Below are 16,479 nucleotides of genomic sequence, written 5' to 3' on the forward strand. Positions count from 1 at the left end.
ACTTGCCTAGCACACATGAGGCACTGGGTTCAATCCTCAGCACTACATAAAAATAAATCAATAAAATAAAAGTTCTGTGTCCATCTACAACTAAAAATAAAATAAATTTTTCAAAAATTGACTCTGACCATAGGTAATAACAGCTCATGGATGTCCAGTAGATGATAACCATATCCATCCCTGACTACAGGTTGGCTGTGGGCCAGGCACGATGCTAGTGCCTTACAACTGTCATCTCATGTCAGTCTTTCCTTTAGCAAGTTCTGTGGAGTCCCTACTGCTCACCAGGCCCTGTGCTAGGTGCTGGTGATAAAGAAACCAAAAGCAAAGATCCATGCCCTCCTACTGTGTGCAACACCAGGACGTAGGTATTATTGCTTCCATTTTATATTACCAGAGGTTACAAGCCAGGAAGCAGATTTGAAGTTCAAGTTCAACTCTTTCTCACTCCAAAGGCTTTTAAAGGAATATGAGTGGCTTCTACAAATTTAAAGTACTAGGCTAATAGGAATATGGCTCTTGTATATTGCTTTCAGTTTATAAAACACTTGGCTTCTAAAAGAGATGTCTGATCTCAGTCTGAGCTAGGGGAGTACAGGTAAGCCTGTAACAGCTTGATGTGCCAGAAAGCCAGGAAGTGTTCAAAGAAAGATGAGGCTATGTCACAAGGACCCAGGAACCAGTTTGAAGGGTTCCCACTGACCAGATCTGGGAGAATTTAAGGATCAAAATAAATAATGATAGCTATAGATGATAGTCCACTGGAAAAAGAGGAATCCATGGAACTATTCTCAAATAATAAATGGGGGGGATGGGAGAACTCTACCTCTACTAAATGTAGAGGGATGATATAATTAGAAATCACCCATCTGGTGCCTGCTTGGACCTGTAAGTACTAACTACTGGAGAGGTGGAGGCAGAAGGACCACTTGGGCCCAGGAGTTCTAGGCCAGCCTGGGCAACAAAGCAAGACTCCATCTCAGAAAAAAAGAAAAAAGAAAAGAAAATCTTCATTGGGTGGGGCATGATGGCATACGCCTGTAAACTCAGGAAACCAAGGCAGGAGCATTACAAGTTCAAGAATGACCACAGCAATTTAAGGAGATCCTGTGTCAAAAACGAAAAGGGCTGGGGATGCAGCTCAGTGGTACAGCACCCCGGGTTCAGTCTCCAGCAACACGCACACACACGAAATCTTCATTTGTCAAGCCTCAAAATAGTAATTGAGGGACTGGGGGTATAGCTCAGTGAGAGAGCATGTGCTAAGCATGTGATAGGCCCTGGGTTCAATCCCCAGCACCAATAATAACTATAATAGATTCATGCAAGGATTAAATTGTGGACATTAAAACTACTTGTTGAAAGTTTGGTAAGAAACAAGGTATTTACATAGTCTCAGTAAATGTCCCTACAAGATTCTTTTTAATTACAAAGGGAAAACTGTAACTTTACATTGTAGAAAGCTGACAGACACCACCTCAATCAAGTGACTCAAGCTCAGTATCATCTATAATGGAATAAATTGACATCATGCACCTCCTGAAATGATGTCCTGAGAAGATAAATCATTTCTGTGGTATTCCTGCCAAAAATGCATCATTTGAATCTAATTATGAGGAAACATTAAATAAATCCAAACTGAAGGACATTTTACAAAATAACTGTCTGATATTTTTTTTAAAAAAATCAAAGTCATAAAAGACAAAAACAAGAAAACTGTTCCAGATTAAGGAGATGGAAATATGAAGTTGTAATGGAATGAGAAATCCTAAATTGATTTTGGACAACAAAGGATATTGCTAGAACCTCAGAAGGACAATTGGGAAAATCTGAGGAAGACCTGTAGATTGTATTATATTATCCTGATTTTGACATTTGTATGTGATTATGTTTGAGAATGTCCTTTTTTTCCTTTTCTGGCCTCAAGGATCCTCCCTACTCACCGTCCTGAGTAAGTGAACTGTAGGGGCATGCCACCGTGCTCAGCCAAGCGTGGGCTCGTTTTTTAAGGAGGCACATTCTGAAGTATTTAGGGGTAAAGAGGCATCATGTCTGCAACTCAGGATGAAATAATTGAGGAAGTATGTTTATTTCCTCAGAAAAAGAAAAAAACAAATGAAGCAAGTGTGTCATATTTGGACAATTGGGTATAAAGGAATTCTTTTACTATTCCTGTAACTTTTCTATAAGTTGAAATTATTTCAAGATTAAAAGTTTAGACCTTGGCGATAGCCCAGTGGTAGGATGTGTACTTAACATGCATGAGGCCTTAGATTCATCCCTGACAATACACACACACACACACACACACACACACACACACACAAACTTGGATACTTTGAGATGGCTTCTCTTCTAGGGACCCAGCTCGAGATAAGGTAGGGAGACACAGCTCTAATTATCTGGGCCCCTCAACATGCTTCTCCTTGAAAACCAAAGGGCCCTCCGCATCCCTATTACCCATGGGCCACGCTCATCCAATGGGTGTGGACCACAGGACTGGGGGGTGTTAATCATTGGGAGAATGATGTCCAGAGGCCAGCTAAGGTTTGCATGGATGGGCAGAACAATCACACTCAGAAAATCTGGGTTTTATTGGACTGAGAGCTTTTACAATTTGCGAACCCTCTTTAAGAAACAGAATGCAGGGCTGGGGATATAGCTCAGATGTTAGAGTGCTTGCCTCACATGCACAAGGCCCTGGGTTCAATCCCTAGCACCACAAAAAAAAAAAAAAAAAAAAAAAAAAAAAAAAAAAAAAGAAGAAAGAAAGAAAAACAATGCAAGATCATAAATATAAAATACGGGGGCTGGGTTCTAGCTGTGGTCGAGCGCTTGCCTAGCACACGTGAGGCACTGGGTTCAATTCTCAGCACCACATAATAATAAGTAAATAAAATAAAGGCATAAAAATCCACAATATTTAAAATAAATAAATAAATAAAAATAAATAAATATAAAATATGTACCCCACGTGGATGTTTATTTAGAAGGAGAAAAGATGTCATGATAAATAATAAGTATTAAAAGCTCAAAAATAAATAAATGATGGAAAATGCCACAAATATTAATTAATTGCCTGATACTCCTCTCTCCTACTTTTTAACAGATTAACTACTGGTTATATTGCATTTGAAATGTCCAGCTGTGATCAAAATTTCTCATTTGTGCACAGTACTTCACTCCTCCCAGGGAGGTGACCTGAAGTTTAAACCAAACTACTTTTTACCCCCCTCACTTCTGGAAGAAAAGTTTTGAACTCAATTATTCTGGAAAGTCCCCAGAGATCTGCTCTCTTTCCCTTCTCCGATAAAATAAGTAAGTTAGTAAGTAAATAATAGCACTTGTCAAGGAAATTGAGTCTTAGAAAGTTGAAGGCCCCAACTGTGGCTATGCAAGCCCCATATGTGAGGGTTCTGCAGCGGAAAGGGTTAAACTTCTGACCAAAGCTGAATCCAGCCCTACCAGGCTTCTTTCCTTCCCTCTAAAGGGGCCCTGATCTTTCCTGCCTCGGGGTCTTTGAAAACTGCTCCCTCTGTCTGAGTTCCCACCCTTTCCACACACAGCCTGTCCCCGCCTCTTTTCTACCTTTTCACCTGGCTAAGCGTTAGGCAATTGGCAAGTCTTAGTTGAAAAGTCCATTTCTCAGGAAGGCTTTGTCTGTCCCTTAAATTAAATGACTACAATTATTCATTCAGTGTCATCCTATCCTGCCAGCAACACGAGGTCTGAACTTGGTCTCTTTTTCATGCTTGTATTTTTCCATTGCAAGGCATAGTATGAGGTGCACAGTGCCTGGCACACAGTGGCACCCAAACAATATTTTCAAATGAATGAATGAACAAAGGAACTTGGTTATGGTGGCAGAGGAAAGGAGTCATGTGGGGAATGAGCGCCCCCTGCTGAACCCTAGAGTATCAGGGACCCAGGACATCCTCTCTGAGCTGGGGAGAATGATGGATGGGGTGGTAAATTTTCTATATTCGGGGCAGTCTTGGGAACCCCCAACCTTATGTGCAGATCGCTGACTTATGCCTTCTTACCTCTCTCAACTCACAAACTTCAGGGTACCCGTCCCTACTACCAAGGGTCTTCTATATCCGTCTTCCTCAAGCTGCAGACCACCTCAACCCAAGCTTAGTGACCACTGCCCTCTCCTTTCCACAATTAATACTCCTCCCTCCCAGACCTTTAACTTTGAATAAGAATGGGACCAGATTCCTGCATCGATCCTCGTTTCCCCTCCTCCCTAATCAATCAATCAAAAGTGATTGGCTAGGGCATTGGTGTGGATGTGAATAAGGAATGGTGGGCAGGGATATGGGAAGTTGCTTGGGGTGGGAGGCAGGGGATTGTGCTTCTGAAACAGGGACCTGCTAAAAGTACAGCAGAAGCCAGTTGCAGTGGCTCACACCTGTAATCCCAGCAACTGGGAAGGCTGAGGCAGAAGGATTGCAAATTCAAGGTCAGCCTCCGCAACTTGGTGAGAACCTGTTTCAAAATAAAATAACAAGGGCTGGCGATGTAGCTCAGTGGTAAAGCACCTTTGGGTTCAATCCCTAGTACTGAAAAAAAAAAAATTGGCAGAACAGGAACCAGGGCTCAACAGATCCAAGCAGGGTTGGGGGCATAATTGACGAGAAGACTGCTGGGATGAAATATTTAGAAAAGATGAATGAGGAATTCCCAGCTATCGCCTAGGCTGAAAAGGAGTAAAATACCCCCAGTTTATGCAGCAGGAGCACAGTGGAAGGGGAGGGGCTTATAAAAGAAGGTTGGGCCAACTGTGGGGTGGTGAGGAGGCCAGTGTGGGGAGTCAGGCCTCAGCCTTAGGAGGGTGGAGAGGACAGGAAGAAATCTTCTTAGCCAGTGTCAAAAGGAGAAGTGGGCGGGGGAGGGGCCAAGGGGAGATGGAGGTCGCTCCTCCTGCATGAGAACTAGAGAACAGACCACACCTGTGTCGCTCCATCTGGTTCCCATCCCTGGCCCCTCCCCCAGCCATGCCCCCAAGTGGAGCTGAGGAAGAGTGACAGTTACTTAATGACCCTGAGTCCTGCTAGCTCTTCTGAGCAGCCTGTGGTCACTGGGGGGCAAAAGGGGACTAAAGCCAAAGTCCAGGTTATTGATCTCTGGCCCCAGAGGTCAGCTTCGGGGACAGAAGTGGCGTTGCCACCATGGGAGCCCCAGGGACCCCACAAGGGTGGGATGTGCTGCAGCCTGGTTTTCACGTCCGTATCATTGGCTCCCCGTGATCCTGCACACGCAGGCACACACACCCAGCCCTTCTCCAGCCTGTCCTCCAGAATAGACATCTGGGTGTCTGGGTAGCTAGGGAACATAGAAGGTGGGACCTGGGACTATTTGCTACTGCCCCCACTCACAAGGCGAAGCCCTGGGAATCCAGGAACTCAGTGGGGAACCCATAGAAAAAGCACCAGCGGAGTAGTCAGGAAGGATGGCACTGTTTCCGTGTGGTCTTGGGCAAAATACTTGACCTGATCATCCTGAGTTTTCTTGTCTATAAAATGAAGCAAGTGAATCAGACAAGCTCTAAGGTCCCTTGTAGCTAACAAATTTAAGATTCTAAGGAATTGAGTGAGGACAGGGCTGACAGTAGGGGTTCAGGGCACGAATTAGGTTAAGTTCAGAAGATGTAAAAACAAAAAAATTCTTGGGACTGGACATTGTGGCACATGCACATAATCCTGGCCATTTGAGAGGCTGAGGCAGGAGAATTGCAAGTTTGAGCCAGCCTGGGTAAATTATGGAGACTCTGTTTTTCGTTTTTTGTTTTTAAAAGAATTCTTGGATGGGAACAAAATTGAGCAAATTATGCTATGTCCATGTTCAAATATACATAAATGAATCCCACTTTTATATATAATTATAATACACTAAAATTGAAAAATAATAATAGGAAAGACCAATAGAGTAGTGGAAAGGGGTCAGGGGGAGGGAGGAGGGGAGGGAAAGAGCAGGAGGTACCGGGAATGAGATTGATCAAATTGTTATGTGCATGTGCAAATGTCACAACGAATTCCGCTTGTATTTATAATTATAATGCACCAATAAAAGCTATAAAAATAATTTTGTATAACAAAGAATGTAAAAGATTTTATTAATATCTTTATGTTGAATACATGTTGAAACAATATGTGGGATATATTGTGATACATAAAATACATTATTAAAATTAGAAAAAAGAATTCTTGGACCTGGAAACAAAAACTAAATTCTCATCTGAGACATTATTAACTGTGGAATCTCAGGCAAGTCGTATATTTATTTATTCATTCAACAAACATTTAATAAGGAATTATGCTATGCCAAGCTTTGTGCTGTGTGCTGGACACAATGAACAAGACAGACATAGACCCTGGCTTATGGAGTTGACATCCTAGTAACCGGTGAGAAAGAAAAACAAATAAGCATATAAAACAGAGTGGGGTAAGTGCTCTGTCATGAAGTGTAGGCTACTGGAACCCAGGAAGAGGTGTTGGATAGGTGAGTCAGTGTAGAGGGCCCAGATTGATCCCCAGAAAGGACAAAGCAACATCTTCCTTGAACTCTAAAGAATAAATAGTGATCAGCAAATTGAAAGTAATGGAAATAACCCCCTGAGGAGTGGGGTCTCACCTGTAACCCCAGTGACTCAGAAAGCTGAGACAGGAGGATCACAGGTTTAAGGCCAGCCTCAGCAACTAAGTGACAGCCTGCCTCAAAATAAAAAATAAAAAGGGCTGGGGATGTGGCTCAGTGGTAAAGCACTCCTGAGTTCAATGCCCAGGGTCAGGCAGAAGGGTAATGATGGGAAAACACCAGGAAGAACCAACTGTACCCAAGGTCAGGGAACGTTACTTGTAATAGAGTTAACAGGGAGATCGAAGAGTATAAGGCAGGAAGTAAGGCTTGTATTGGGGGCAGGACCACCTTGCCTTCCTCCTTTTCCAACAGCCCTGTTTTCTAGGTCTAGTGAGATAAAGAACAGCGAAAATGCTTCACTTTTGAGAAAGCCTGCAAAGAGCAACACACACAACGAAATGGGGCTGTGAATCACTGGATGCGGGGTTAGGGTCGATGTGGCTTTGGGCTAACTTCCAGATCAGTGGAAAATTCATCAAAACTGAGGCATTAAGCCTTTTAAAAAATCGTCTGAGATCACACAACTGGAGAAGGGTGAGATTTAGGTTCAAACAGAAAGCATGAACTCAGTCTTTGCAGAAGAGGGAGGGGACTTGTATTAAGAACCACAGCGGGAAGAGTCTGCAGAGATCAGATTCGGTTCAATGAAAGAACTTTCTAATAATCCCACTACGGCTGGACGGCTGGATGGGCAGGGAATCCAGAAGCAGGAAGCTAACTCCCTGCTGCTAAAAGTTTGCAAACTGATCTAGAAAATAGTAGATGTCAAGCTTGGGGTATGAGAGGGGTCAACTGGTCTACAAGACTCCTTTTGACTCAGAGAGTCTTTGTGTGTCTACTCTCGTCCCTCCATACCCCCTGCTTTAATAGAACAGGAATGGGACATCTCTTTAGAACCTCAGGGTGCTCAGAACTCAGACCAGAGAGGAGAATGGACAGCCTCATGCCTCTTTCTGTTATTCTTCCTCCACCGTGGCCAAACCAGAGAGGCCCAGTGATAAGAAAAGGGAAGGAAGGGTCAGTCCCCTGCCATTTGGAGACCTTGGCTCCAGGAGGACTTATGTGGGTTTTGGTGTTCTCCCTTGTTATCACAGAAATGTAGTGAAGCCTAGTGGTTAGGAGAAAAAGTTGCACCATTGGGTGGACCTGGGTGGATTGCTTGTCAGTGTTACCCCGGAAAGTTGTTTAATCTCTGAGCCTCTGTCTTCATTTTGAAGAACAATTGGCACAGTAGGAAATTGTTGGGGGATTACATGACCCTAATAGTAAGCATACATGTCAGCCCTTGTTATTGTGTGTGTGTGTGTGTGTGTGTGTGTGTGTGTGTGTGTGTGTGTCCACATGATGACTTGATGGGGGAATTTGAGGAAGATACTCCAATGCTCTGAAGTTCCTTTTTCTCTTCTGTTAAGTGTGGCGCATAACACCTCCATCACTGGGTGGTTGGAGGGGGCTATGTCCAGCACGTGGAAGTTAACAGATGCTAGTTTTCCTACTTAGTCTAAAGGAAAGGAATTGGGGTACTTTGATATAAGTCATGGTCTTAATCTGTAAACATCACAGAGAAACTGATCAGAAATTCATCCCTCCATTTGATAGAGGGAAAATTGAGGTCCAGAGGAGAGATTGTTTGAGGTCACACAGGGAGTTAGAGATCAGAACCGAAAACTTGCTAGGCATAGGGGTGCATACCTGTAATCCCAGTGACTCAGGAGGCTGAGACAAGAGGATCACGAGTTCAAAGCCAGCCTCAGCAACTTAGTGAGAACTTGTCTCAAAATTTAAAAAGAAAAAAGGAAAAAAGGCTGGGGATGTGACTCAGTGGTCAAATATCCCTAGGTTCGATTCCCAATATAAAAACAAAAACAAGGGTTGGGGAGATAGCTCAGTTGGTAGAGTGCTCGCCTCACAAGCACAAGGCCCTGGGTTCAATCCCCAGCAGCACCCCAAAAAAATAAATAAATAAATAAAAATTAAAAAAAAAAAAAATCCCAGAATGTTCTCACCAAACCATTCTATCACTATTACTGACACAGAATGTGTCATTGAAGACCGAATGAATGAATACAGGTCTCTATATGTCTCCCTAGGGACATGGAGGACTTCCCATGTGGGACCAAACTTTGAGGTTGTTCCTCAAATAAGCTGTAGCCTTTTAAGCTTCTTTGCTTTCATTTCTGCTGTTCCTTTCTTCTAGGACACCCTGCCCTCCCTAGCTTTCAAAATCCAATAAAGACCAATAAAAAAGAAAAAAAAAAAAAAAAAAAACTCTATACAGGTCTGATCCAATGCCACCTCCTCTGTAGAGCTTGTGTGTGTGTGTGTGTGTGTGTCTTAGCAATTGAATTTAGGACCTTGTTCATGCTAGGCAACTCTACCACTGAAATACATCCCCAGCACTTATTCTTTTATCCTGAGATAGTCTCTCTGAGTTGCCCAGGCTGGCCTTGAACTTGTAGTGCACCTTCCTCAGCCCCTGAAGTAGCTGGGATTACAGTTGTGCACTGCCATGCCCAGTGGGTCTGTGAAATTCTTCATAACTTATGGCATGTGTGAGCTTTCAATGTTTCCAAAGTACATTACACAAACGCCTCTAATACTTGTTCCAGTCACAGTTTGCTGCTTTGGTCCTGTTATATGCCTGTCTTCTCGACTAGTTTTCTCCCATCTCTAACATGGAGGGGAGAGATATGAACTTGAAACCATATTCCCTGATTGAAAGGGAATTTCCTGACTGAAAGGAACATGCTGGGGGCTCAAAATCTAGAAAAAAAACACCTCTAATATCAATTTCCTCTAAGCAAGTAGAGTATCTTTCTTCATTTCACTAAGGTCTGCAAAGTAGAATGATTAAGAGCATAACTTTGGAACCATCAAAAAGTAAGGGTCAAATAACAAGTTCAGATGTGTGAGGTTCAGGACCTTCACTCCCACACACCTTCTCTCTCTTTTTTTTTTTTTTTTTTGGCGCAGGGGGCAGAGATGACTGGTGAACCAGGGATTGAACCCAGGGGTACTTGACCACTGAGCCACATCCCCAGCCCTATTTTGTATTTTACTTAGAGACAGGGTCTCACTGAGTTGCTTAGCGCCTTGCTTTTGCTGAGGCTGACTTTGAACTTGTGATCCTCCTGCCTCAGCCTCCAGAGTCGCTGGGATAACAGGCATGAGTACTGTGCCCAGGCCACACATCCTCTCTTGAGCAGTACTTGAGAATGTGCTCCTTATGTGTGAACCCAGAAACCAGGTAATCCAGAAAAGCAGTGAGAAGCAGCTCCAAATCACCACTGGAAAGCAGGCCTGGAGGGGAACCAGGATGGTGTGATTCAGGAAGGGAACCTCAGGAAAAATGAAAGCTTAGTGGAAAGGATACTATCGTGGAGATTCTGAAAATAATTGAGGATACTTCTGCCACTCAGTGTGAGAAAGAGAAAAATAGCAGTTAGAGGGAAATTAAGGCAGGGACATTAAAATGTAATATAAGAAGAGAAATTTCATCTTACTCTACTACTTGACAACACAGTGAACATTTCTGTGACCATGACAAAGTAAACATTGGTGATCAATTTAGTTGGAAATGGAGATTTAACTGTACTTGGGAGACAAGAGGGTAAGTTCTCATTTATCATAACAGGAAATCAATAGATAATATCTAAAATTAATAAATCAAGGAATAGACATACATGCATATTATTCAGAGATATGGAAATAGTCTCCGGAAGAAATGGTTCAAAGAGACAGCCTCAAGGGAGAGGAGGAGGTGGGGTGTCCAGGGGACTGTTGTTTTTCATTATAATTCTTTCGATACTAATTGATTTTTTTATTCCTATGCATTAATTACCTTAACCATTTTTTAAAAAGTAAAGAAGAATAATATTGGAGTGAGCTAGACCTGGGATCCCACCCTTTGGGATCTATGAGTTGAGGCAAGTCATTTAACTTTCATAAGTCAGTTTCATCTCCAGGAAAATGTCCATCATATTTAAATGGTGGAGGGTCAAAAGAGACAATACACAGTTTTTAGTACATGGTTGTTATATAATAATCATGCAATAAATGCTAAGCTTCAGAATCAGGGGAAAGTGGGTTAAAAACCAAGGCTAAAATAGCATTTGGGAAATGACAGCCTTTTGGCTAGACACCCTACCTTCTGGTACATGACAACCATTGGATACAAACAAATGGACACCAGGTGAATGACAGCTGGATGGGTTGTGACCCACAGTCCAGACTAGAGTCATGGTGAGGATCACTGAAAGGATCAGCAGCCATGAGGGAAATCACAGTCGGCTCTCAGGAGTTGCCACAGAGGACACCTGGAGAGTCACAGTCACTGGACAGTGCACCATCGCACACTCATCATTTTCTCTTCCTGTCTGTACCTTGTGGGGGATGTGTCAGAAGGAAAAGATTTAGAGGCTGTCAGGGTGAGGGTCAGAGGTCAGCTGGGGTCAGGAAGTCTATTTCATTGAGGTCACTCTCCTCTCCTTTCAATCTAATGAAGCCATTATTGGTGAAAGCAAGTGCCTGGCGTCTTGCTCTGTGAAGCAGGGCCAGCATGGGGAGCAGATGAAAGAAGGAAGGGGGTTCTGTTGGCTGGTCCTCCTGCCAATTCAAGAGGCCTGAGAGGTGAGAGGTGCACAGCCCCGCCTGATGGAGGACAAGGGTGTCCCTAAAGTGGGATGAAGGTGACAGGGTGGCATGAAAACAAGTTATTTTCAGTGTAATTGGGAGTGGGCTCTCGCTCTCTCTTTCAGACACACACACACACACATTTACATTACTTCAAAATTTCAGAACTGGAAGAAACCTTTCCCTAACAACTAACCCAATTCTCATTTTACACTTAAAGAGTAAAACATGCCTTTCTTGCTGGAAATACATATGCCACACGTTTTATTTAACTACAGATTTATTGTCTGTCTCCTCCAGAATGTAAGCTCTACGAGGACAGGGATTTTTATCTGTTTTGTTCACTGATATATCCTCAGTGCTTCAAATAGTGCCAACTGACACCTAATATGTGCTCAATAAATATTTGTTAGGTGAGTGAATGAACAGATAAATGAACAGAAATGCTGTACACATCATATGCCCCCTTGATGAATCTAGAGCATATACTACATAGGAGGCATAGACACTATCCCATTTTTCCAAATGATTGCACTGTAGATATTTTTTTTTCCAATGGTAGGATGTATCAATTATCCCCTGGTATTGGATTTTATTTTTTCAGTACTGGGCAGTGAATCCAGGGGTGTTCTACAAGTTAGTTACATCCAAGCCTTTTTTATCTTTTATTTTGATAAAGGGTCTATATAAATTGCTGAGGCTGGCTCCCACAAGATCCTCCTGCCTCAGCCTCCTGAATAGCTGGGATTACATGCATGAACACCATGCCTGGCTGGACCTGAAATTTTGAAATACATGTTGTGGGAAATAGCTTTCTCAAATGCACACCATCATTCATGTTAGCAGATAGCCAGGGTTTTGAACACCAACCTGGACTCTATACAGAGTTCTCAAAATAACTTCTGAAATGGGAGCTGGGTATGGATGATTGCCCAGAAGAGGACCTGCTTTGGCTCTGATCAGATCTTTGATATGGGAAACCAAGGAACTTTGGGGTGGGCAATCAATGGAAATAACAGGCTCTAGCCATGGCCCGAAAAAAAAGGAATCACAACCTTGGGTCCTAATATTTACTAATTTTATTTAATATATAGTCCCATTTAGTAGCTTTTTTTTTTTTTTTTTTTGCGGTGCTGGGGATTGAACCCAGGGCCTTGTGCTTGCAAGGCAAGCACTCTACCAACTGAGCTATATCCCCAGCCCACCAGTAGCTATTTTTTAAAAAGAAGTTTTTAAAAAAAATTTGGTTGGAGAGAAACATAATATCTTTATTTTATTTATTTATTTTTATGTGGTGCTGAGGATCAAACCCAGTGCCTCACACATTCTAGGTATTGCTCTACCACAGAGCCACAACCCCAGCCCTTGTAGCTGTTTTTCGTTGTAGTCCTAGGGTGGAACTCAGGGGTGCTCTACCACGAAGTTAAATCCCTAGCCCTTTTTATTCTTTTCTTTTGAGATAGGGTCTTACTAAATTGTCCAGACTGCACTCACACTTGTGATCCTCCTGCCTTAGCCTCCTGAGTCACTGGGATTACAGGCATGTGACACCACACCCAACTCTCCACTTCTGTTTTCACATGTACAAATCTTTTTCCTCATTTGTAAATGAGAACAGTACCAGTAATGATAACAACATACTAGAATTATGGAAATAATGTGGGCTTTGGAGTCAAGGAAGTATAGGTAAAAATTTGCCTCTGCCACGTATTAGCTGAGCAACATTAGGCAAAATGTATTGATTCATTCAGCTCCAGTTTCCTCTCCAATGAAGTGAAAATTTAATACGTACTCTTCAGAGTTATTGGAAGACTTGAAGGAGATAAGAAAAGTGCCTTTACTGATGGATGTAGAGGAGCACACCTGTAATTCCATCAGCTCAGGAGACTGAGGCAGGAGAATTGCAAGTTGGAGGCCAGCCAGTCTGGGCAACATAGTAAAATCCTGTCTCAAAATTTAAAAAAAAAAAAAAAAAAAAAGGAGACCTAGGGATGCAGTTCAGAGGTAGAACTCTTCTGGTCAATTCAAGTACTGCAAAGAAAGAAAAAACAAAAACATGTCTTTATTATTAATAAAGAATAACAGTTATTATTATTGTTTAGCAGAATGTAAACTCCACGAAGACAGGGGTTTTGTTTGTGTTGCCTATTGATGTATTCCCAACATTTAAAATGATGTCTGCCAAACAGGAAATGTTCAATAAATATTTAATTGGTGAGTGAATTATTATTATTACCAAGATCTCTTCCAACTCTTACTTTTAGAGTTATGAACCTACACAAGAGGAATTTAGCAATGTACCTCAGGCAGGAGGTAGGTGTTCTTTGTGTTGATACTATACAACACTTTAAAGAGTCCTCTTGCCCAGTGTGGTGGTACACACTTGTAATCCCAGCAGCTTGGGAGGCTGAGGCAGGAAGATAACAAGTTCAAAGCCAACTCGACAATTTAGTGAGGCCCTAAGCAACTTAGCAAGACTTTGTCTCAAAATAAAAATGAATAAATCAAAAGGACTGGGGATGTGGCTCAGTGGTTGAGCAGCCCTGGGTTCAATCCCCAGAACCATAGATAGATAGATAGATAGATAGATAGATAGATAGATAGATAGATAGATAGATAAAAGTCCCCTTTCCCATCTTTTACCTAGATACTATTACCCTCGGAAACCAGTACATAAGAAACCTGTAATACTTAGCTATATTAGGTTTTTTATCTTCTTAACTAGACCATTACTTCTTGGAAGGTGGGATTGTGTCTTCTTTCATTATATTAATAGTAATTATTTTTTGGTACTGGGATTGAACCCAGGGATGCTTTACCACTGTGATACATCCCAGCCCTGTTTTTCCTGTTTTTCTTTTGGGACAGAGTCTCTCTAAGTTGTTTAGGGTCTCACTATGTTGCTAAGGCTGGCCTCAAACTTGAGATACTCCTGTCTCAACCTCCCAAGTTTGTGGAATTACAGGAATGTGCCATCACACCAGGCTTTTACTTGTGTTTTTTTAACATCATGATATTGCTTAATGCATATTACCTATGTGATTCCTCCACCAAACTTGTGGATTAGTACAATGACTAGATCATAGTAAGTACCTAATTAGTTTTCACTTACTGAGATGGGGACCCAAAAGAGGAAGATGGTTTAGTCTGGAGTCCTGCCTTCCACATGGACAACCCCATTGAGAATGAAGAATCAAGTATGTTGGGAGCCTTATGTGTCCCTTTCTAAAGCATCCTATGTCCCCACATATGCAACTTAATGAGACCCTGACCTCCTCTTGAGTTCTCCTGGAAATGAAATTGGAAGAGGCAACCAAGGAGAATAAGAATTATGACTATTTTAGTAATATTCACTTTTCAATTAAAACTCTTTTTAGGTGTCTTCTGTGGACCAGCCATTGTTCTAGTGAAAAATGGGGAAGGTATGAATGGTCCCACTACTTGGGGAGTAAATGATCCTGTAGACTCTAGATCATAGAAACAAGCATGAGCATTTGCTATAATAACAGTACTAATTTATATTTATTAAGAACTGAACAGGCTTGGTGGCGCATGTCTGTAATCCCAGGTATTACAGGTTCTCAGTCAATCTGGGCAACTTAGTGAGACTCTATTTAGAAAAGACTGGAGGTGTCACTCAGTGGTAGAGTATCTCTGGGTACAAACCCAAGTAATGGGGGGAAAGGAAGAAAGAACTAACTATATGTCAGACAGTAGTATGAAAGATTTCCCTACACAATATAACTTCATACTCACAATATATCTGAGAACTAAGTATTCTTATTATCTCCACTGGACTGAGGAGGAAACTGAGGGACATAGAGGTTAAGGAATTTGCCCCAGGTCACAGAGCTGTAATAAACATGGGTAATCTGATCCCAACACCTGTGGTCTTATGACAAGTTCTAATAAATAAGGAAATTATTTGAAAATTAGTAATAGATAAATTAGCTTCCTTTTTAGTCTGGTCTTCTTTGGCAAAAAACAAACCAAAACAAAACTCTACTCTTTCCTTACCCTTTATGGACACACGAGTTCTACACATTTTTCTGAAGTGAAGCTTGAGATACTCACACTACTTTCACAAAATCAGGCATTACTGAAAATGCACTTTCTTTAGTGTCCAATAACGTCTCTTCATCTGTCTCAAGTATGAAGTATGTCGGTGTTAATGGGGAGGTTAAGGAAATCAGGTTTTCTGGATATGACGTGGAGGTGGGAACACAAGAAAGCATTCTCAAAGCTGGGAGCTAGGAGCCAAGAGCCTGGCTTTTTCAGCACCAAGGACAGAGCTAAAGCGCACTCAGGACCCTGGACAGAGGAGCTAGTCGCGCCTGCCGGGAAACCCAAAAACACTTTAGGGCGGACTTCGCGAAGCCAGAGCGCTCAACTCTTTTCTCTTTATTTCTTCAGACGACTTCGGCCACCTGCTTCTGAATCTTAGAAAAAGAGGTATAGGAAACAAATATATTTTAAGGGCGCTGACGGGAAGATAAAATTCTTAGTGGGGAAACTTATGTAAGTAAAAATGATTTCCACTAAAGTCCTCGGAGAATTCTTCAAAGATCTAAATTACAGTCTACAGTTGGCAGTGGGACACTACTTATGATATGTGTTAATGATACTTATTTTTTAGGCTGAATAGGAAAGGGTCCCCGTAGTCCTTTTTATTTCCAAAGTCCTATCCTCCATTCCTTACACTCAAATTTTTGTCTCGTCTAGAGTACTCCGTAGGACAGGGAAATCTCTCCACAATCCCTGGCTTCTACCCCATCTTCCCCTTCCCTACCCCCACTCTTTCCCTTTCTCACTTACACACGTGGTCACGCGCGCGTACACACACACAGCTGCAGCGTGAGAACTACGAGTTGTTCTGCACACTTGTGGAGAAGACTGAACTCAGCAAGCGGATGCCCCCGAAAGCAGGCTCTGTCCCTTTAAATGGGTTGAGGCAGTGGGGGAGGGGAACTGGCCGGAGCTGGCATTGTCCAGTTTGAACTGAGCACCGGAAGTGAAGGGGCAGGGCCAGGGCCGTGCACTGAGCCCCGGGCCATTGTCCATCTCCGACCAGGGCAGTAGCCAACCCACTGGCCCACCCTCTTTATCTCCTAGAACGGAGGCTTCCTCTTCAAATGAGGAGATCCCCTAGTTCAGTTCCTCCGCCAACCCGGTTATGGGGACGGTAGCGCACTTTAGGATGGTGAT

This window comes from Sciurus vulgaris, assembly GCF_902686455.1.
Source record: "Sciurus vulgaris genome assembly, chromosome: 1".
Lineage (NCBI taxonomy): Eukaryota > Metazoa > Chordata > Mammalia > Rodentia > Sciuridae > Sciurus > Sciurus vulgaris.